Below are 6,810 nucleotides of genomic sequence, written 5' to 3'. Positions count from 1 at the left end.
GCTTTTATCCTTGATCCATAGGAAGCCGAGTCTGCCGCCTTGTGAACCGTAATGCACCGAACACAGCACTCGGGAAGATTGACTGCAGTACGGAAAGTCCTTGGTTTTCATACGATTGCCAAGGTGTATAAGCAGTTTTACGGATTACTTGGTAAACCCTTTACCTAGAGTCTCCAGAGTAGTCACTTTTGATCCTTTTCGGACTCTCTAAAATAAAAGGTGCCAGTGAGCGTCTTGCCACTTCGTGCTCATTAAACATTCGAAGGAGACTAGAGTCATATTTTCGTCCTTTTCTCGACTCTTGAAACATGAAAAGGTCAAGTTTAGTTCCTGTGTCTTAAAAATTTATTCAGCCACGATAACACTACCTGGTTAAATCTTGTGTGCGCTAGCTTGAGTAGGGTCTTTATCGTTAGTTTCCTTTAGGTTTTGTGTGGGGTCTTGTCATCCTGGCTGACCCGTCAACTCCCGGTCCAAGTGATCAAGGTTCTCCATCTTCTGTTGCTCTTGAGGTACCAGTTGTAAGCGATACTCTTCCTGTTATCCCGAGTATCCAACCTATCAACGTACATGCCCCGGGCGACGAGGATTACGAAGAAGATTGGAATCCTATCTGGGAGCCTGACGAAGACGATATTCCTGTTACCCCTCCCGGTATGTCGTCTCCGATGTCCACTTCCCACATGGATGAGACATCCCCCAGCGCAGGTGAGACACCCGTGGTGTCGAATATTGACACTCCCATTCCAGCTACTTCTCCACTCCCTCCACGATATCAGTCGATGAGGGATAGAATAGCTGCCAGGAGTCCTTCTACGACTATATGGGATCCTAGTCTTATTGCCACCACGGGACCCTTTGTTTCACAACCCCATAATACGCCTGTTACCTCGGTTCCCACCAATCCAACCGTTTGTGTAGCGTACTCGACTCCAGTCGTTAGTGCCGTGACAGCGTCTTCATCTACGAACAATGGTGCTGGTCCTTCTCACAGTCAGGTGAGTAATGGCCAGCCAGAACTTTCATCTGGAGTCGTTGATCCTGCACAGAGTGCTCAACCCTCTTCTGGTCCTGTTCCAGGAGGGGGGCCGTATGATGCCCAGGGGCAACCCATTGTGGACCCGAATTACCAAGGTCCCCTCTTTTATTATGACTCTACTGGTCAGTACCTCCAGTTCGCTCAATCCGCGCCTCTTCAACATTTCGTTGAAGTCTCGGTACTGTTATCCATTACTTGGGACGCCAGTACTCATTCTTTTCATGGGGGCCAGGCAATCCCTGGGCAGCCTCAAGGACCACCAAATCAAGGCCAGCCACCTTATGTGCAAACCCCTCAAGGGCAACCACTCTATGGCCCGCCTTACCCAGGACAATCTGGGGGCCCGCAAGGACAACCCTATCTGGGACAACCTTCGGCCGTTGGTGGTCCGTCCTTTTCCTATCAGAGTCAACCTTCTGGTTACCCAGGGCAACCTGGTACCTAGTAAGGTTACCCGATTGGACAACCAGGGCAGCCTTACATCCAACAAGGCCAACCTGGTCTCCAGCAGGGTTACCCCTCTGGACAAGCTGGGCAAGCTTACACTCATCAGGGTCAACCAGCAGTCCAGCAGGGGTATCCTCTTGGGCAGGGGGGGAAACCCTACATACAGCAGGGCCAACCTACTGCTCAGTCTGGTCATCTTTCTGGGCAAGGGGGGCAACCCTACGTATAGCAGGTTCAACCCACTGCTCAATCCATGCATCCTCCTGGGCAAGGGGGGCAGCCTTCTATACAGCAAGGCCAACCCACTGCTCAGCCCATGCACCCCTCCGGGCAGATGGGCCAGCCTTCTATGCAGCAAGGCCAACCCGCTGTCTGCCCTAATCATCCATCTGGACAGGCTGGCCAACCTCAGGGTCAACCAGCCGTCCAGCCAGCTCAGCCATCTGTTCCGCAAGGACAACCCTTGGTGGTTCACGGACAACCTGGCACCCAGCAAATTCGTCCTTCTGGGCAAGCAGGTCCATCCCAAACCCAACCAAGTCAACCTTCCGGCCAGATGATCCAAGCCCAACCGGTTCAAGGACATTATTCTGGGCCCCAAACTCAAATGGGTTATCAAATGCAAGGTGGGCCACAGCCCCAACCTTCTTACCAAACGCAGCCTTCTTATCAGGCTCAGTATGGAGCCCAGCAAATGTATGGCTACCAGCAACCCCAGGGGCAAACTCAGTTTACCCCTTATCAAAATTATCAATAGATGCAGGTCACTCCTTACCAAAATTATCAGTATGCTGCACCTGCAGGACAAGTTGCTAATACATGGGGTGCTGGGGGGCAGAACCAGGGACAACTGTCCGCATATGGCCAAATTCCGTATGGACAGAACTCCTATGGGTAAGGTCCCTATGCGCCAGGTCCTTTTGGGCCAGGTCCATCTGGACAAAGTCCGTGGGGGCAACCACCATCTGGTTGGAACCCTAATACTGCCTCGAATCCGCAGCCACAAATGTCCTTTAACCCTCAGTTGCCTTTCTTAGCGACGTTGGAACTCCCAGACGTGTCCAAGTTGACAAATGATCCAATTCTTCATAATCCGTATTGGCCACCTGTTCCAACTAAAATACCCGGTGATTGCCCGAAATTTGACGGCAAGGCAGGTGAAGACCCTCAAGCTCATGTCATGACCTATCACCTTTGGTGCTCATCGAATTCATGGCTTGATGATTCTATCCGGCTTCGCCTCTTTCAAAGAACTCTCACCGGCTCAGCCGCTAAGTGGTATATTGAGCTGAATCGCGGCACGTTTCAAGATTTCAACTCGCTGGCTATGGCATTCTTAACTCATTTTCAGTTACCCATTCGGTACGAGACGGGGACACATCTCCTCACGTCTCTCAAACAGGACACGGCTACGCACATATCTGATCATATACATGAATGGAGAAGGCGTCGTCGCTTGATCAAATTCTGGATTCCTGATCAACTCCTGACCGATTGGTTCACGACTTCCTTTGTCCCCGCAATTGCACGGGACATCGCCATGGGAGCTTGTGTAACTGAAGAGCAAGCGATCGCGCGTGCTCAGTACCTCGACTTAGTGTACTCTCAGTCGGGTACTTTATATGATTATTTGCCAGATGCCCCGAGGCCTGGACAATCCAAGGCTCCGCCAAAGCCATCTGTTGATGGAGTCATTGGCTCTGTAAACTCGTCATCGAAGAAATCGGCCGCGAACCCTGGGAAGCAAAAACAGAACGCTTCTAATGGAAATGCTTCTCAGGGCCAATCTAATTCTGGGAGTACCTCCGAGGTAAACGCCGTTCAGTCCACCGCAGCGGATAAATCCTCAAAAGGGAAAAAGAAAGGGAAAGCTAAAGATAAATCTGGACAGCCCAAGCAGGATCCCCCTAAGCCTCCCTCCGAGGAAGGAGCTAAACGAAAACCTAAGTATCCTTGTCTCATCTGCGATGAGGATCACTACACTAAGGACTGCCCGAGGCGGTCCGAAGTTAGTCGACTTTTGAAAGGTGCTCCTGGGCCTCTTGTTGTGCTTAAAGAGCCTTTCCCTTCCCAGCGGACTCAAATGGTGGCAGACCCGTCTCAATCCTCTTCCTCGTTCAGTTCTCAAGTGTTCATGGCTGGAACGATTCCTATCCATGTTTCAACTCGAGCAAAAGATTATCCATCTCATGCCGGGAAAGAGCCGGAGGTTCCCTCCAGCGCTCCTCCGTCCAGCTCTGGTCCCCTTCGCATCGAATGACCCAGCGCTGAGACGATCCCCCGACACCCTCCAAAAGGTGTACTCAGGAAGTCATCTTATAACCCTAATGCTTGTGCTGCCCAGCATTATAGCATTGTTGAGGACTTAGCTCAGGCTCCCTCTGCTATGTCCGCGTTAGAAGTCCTCCAGAACTGCCCCTCCCAGAGGAAGTCCTTGCTATCAGCTATTGGTGGCATCGACCCGGCAGATTCAAATTTGATTTCTTTTGATCTCGAGGGTTTTACACAGAGACTGCCTCACCAGGTCGCTTTCCTTATACAGTTCATCATCAATAGCAAAACGATTCACGGTACAGTTATTGATGAAGGTGCCTCAACCTGCATCATGTCTGTTGCTTGCTGGAAGGCCATTGGTTCTCCTACTTTGAGTCAGTCTCCCACGACCCTAGAAGCCTTCGATGGAAGAGAATCTCGTCCTTACGGTATCCTCCAACGCTTGCCCATCTCTTTAGAAGGGAAGACCGTAGAGGTGGAGGTCGAAGTTGTTGACGCCAATCTCACCTACAACCTCCTCCTTGGACGTAGCTAGACATACGCCATGCAAGCCGTGGCTTCCTCCCTGTTCCGTGTCGTTCGTTTCCCTCACCAGGGAAAGATTGTCACGGTGGACCAGCTCTCCTTTTTCGCTTCTTCTTCTGAGGGTAATGTGCCGTTTGTGGAGCATACCTCCAAGTCATTAGAGAGTGTGGGTGCCGGACTTTTCAAAGATCCCGCTTTAATGGGAGTCTTTCCCCTCCCACCTCCGAATCTCGCCCCTATCAACATGATCTCAGTACGTTCTGATCCGTGGGTTCTTCCTCCCGTGAATCAGGAAGACTCTTGGGGTGATATGATGCCGTTGAGTCCTGCCGAGCTCAACTACGTCGAGATTGTTGCTGCATCGGCTCCCCCTACTGAACCTGCTTTTCCAAGCAGTGTTCCCGATTCATATGATCATTTCCCTTGGCTAGGCGATGAGGCTACTTCGGATCCACTGAAGGAAACATTTCCCTCCGATGAAGCCATCATAGAGACCATGTCTCTCGAAGAGCTCCCTTGGTCAGATCACCACCATCGCTCTTCGTTTCTCCCTCCACATTCGGAAATGGTCGCATGTCTCGAGCGGTTTGCTTCATGTGTCCCATCCCCGCCCCTCCAAACACCTGTTCAGCTGTATCAAGTGTCTTCTGAGGGCAATATGGGCAACATCACGCAAACCCAACCCATCGACATCTCTGTCAAACCAGGGGTTGTCGAATACATTTACATTGGAGTCACGTGTACTCCTGAGGAGGTTCAACTCTATACTGCTCTATTTCGCGAATTCCGTGATGTCTTCGCATGGTCCTACGAGGAAATGCCCGGCATCGACCCTAGTATCGTGGTGCACGAAATACCAACGTACCCAGGGGCTAAGCCTGTTCGTCAGCGCCTACGCCCAGTGCACCCTCGAAAGGCTGCAGCCATCAAGGCCGAAGTCGAAAAACTTCTTAAAGCTGGTTTCATTTACGCCATTCCCCTTACGGATTGGGTGTCTAATATAGTCCCTGTGAATAAAAAGCAGGGCACTATCCGGGTCTGTGTTGACTACCGCGATATCAATCGTGCCTGTCCGAAAGATAACTTCCCTACGCCCTTCATCGATCAGCTTATTGATGAATGCGCAGGAAGTGAGATTTATTCGTTTATGGACGGCTTCTCTGGCTATAACCAGATCAACATAGCTCCTGCAGACCAGCATAAGACAGCTTTCATTTGTCCTTGGGGCACCTTTGCCTATAAGAAGCTCCCTTTCGGTCTCAAGAATGCCGGCACCACTTTCCAACGTGCAATGTCTTACGCCTTTCATGATATACATCACATTGTACAACCATACCCGGATGACCTTTCAGCTCATTCAGTCAAGCGTCAGGACCATCCCTCTCATCTTCGCGAAATTTTTCTCCGCTGTCAACACTACCATATTCGACTCAATCCTCACAAGTGTGTCTTCTGCGTAGAATCAGGCCGACTGCTCGGGTTCATCGTCTCCCGAGAAGGCATCCGTCTGGATCCCCTCAAATTCGAGGCCATCCTGAATCTTCCTCCCCCTGCCTCTTTGCAGCAATTGCAGAGCTTGTAGGGCAAAGCTAATTTCCTTAGACGATTCATTCCGAATTATGCCGAGGTGGCTAAGGGTTTCACACGGTTATTAAAGCGAGACACACCCTTTCGTTGGGATGCTATCGCCCAGGAGTCTTTCGAGCGACTCAAGGACCTCCTTGTCTCGGCTCCGCTCTTAAGACCTCCGAACTACCACCGTGATTATACTTTCTATCTAGCTGCCGCTGACACCACCATCGGCATGGTTCTAGTGCAGGATGACGATAGCGGCAACGAGCATGTTATCTATTACCTTAGTCGCAACCTTCTGGATATGGAAACTCGCTACGCATATGTCGAGAAGTTGGCATTGGTAGCTGTCTGCGCCGTCCAACGTTTCCGGCACTATATCCTGTTGCGCACCACGACCGTGATTTCTGACTGCAACCCAATGACCTACATTTTGTCGCGTCAGCTGTTTGGGGGCAAATACTCGAAATGGATCGTAATCCTTCAAGAGTTTGACTTGGAATTTACTGCGGCCAAGTCCAAGAGGTCTCTGGTCTTTGCTGAACTGCTCTGTTCCTTGCCATCTCATTCTGCACCATCTCATTCGGAGGAGCATATCCCGGATGAAACATTGTTCCTCATTAGCACCCTCGACCCGTGGTATGGGGACATTATAGTATATTTGCAGACGTCTTCCTTCCGTCCCAATGTATCGAAAGATGCTCGACGGCGGATTCGTCACCAATCTCAACCCTATCGCATTCTTGGCGATACCCTGTACCGCCTCGACGCTGACTCTGTTCTCCGCCGATGTTTGACTCTCGAGGAGGCTGAGCGGGTGTTGAATGACTGCCACTCTGGTGCTTGTGGCGGCCACATGTCCGGATATGCTACCGCCCAGAAAATTCTCCGTGCTGGTTACTTCTGGCCTTCTATCTTCAAAGATTGCATCCTTGCCGTCCGTGCATGCCATG

This window comes from Pinus tabuliformis, chromosome 2_1 (genome assembly GCF_031772625.1).
Source record: "Pinus tabuliformis cultivar Carrire ecotype Pingquan chromosome 2_1, CPIR1, whole genome shotgun sequence".
NCBI lineage: Eukaryota > Viridiplantae > Streptophyta > Pinopsida > Pinales > Pinaceae > Pinus > Pinus tabuliformis.
Note: the sequence above shows the minus strand (reverse complement) of the source record.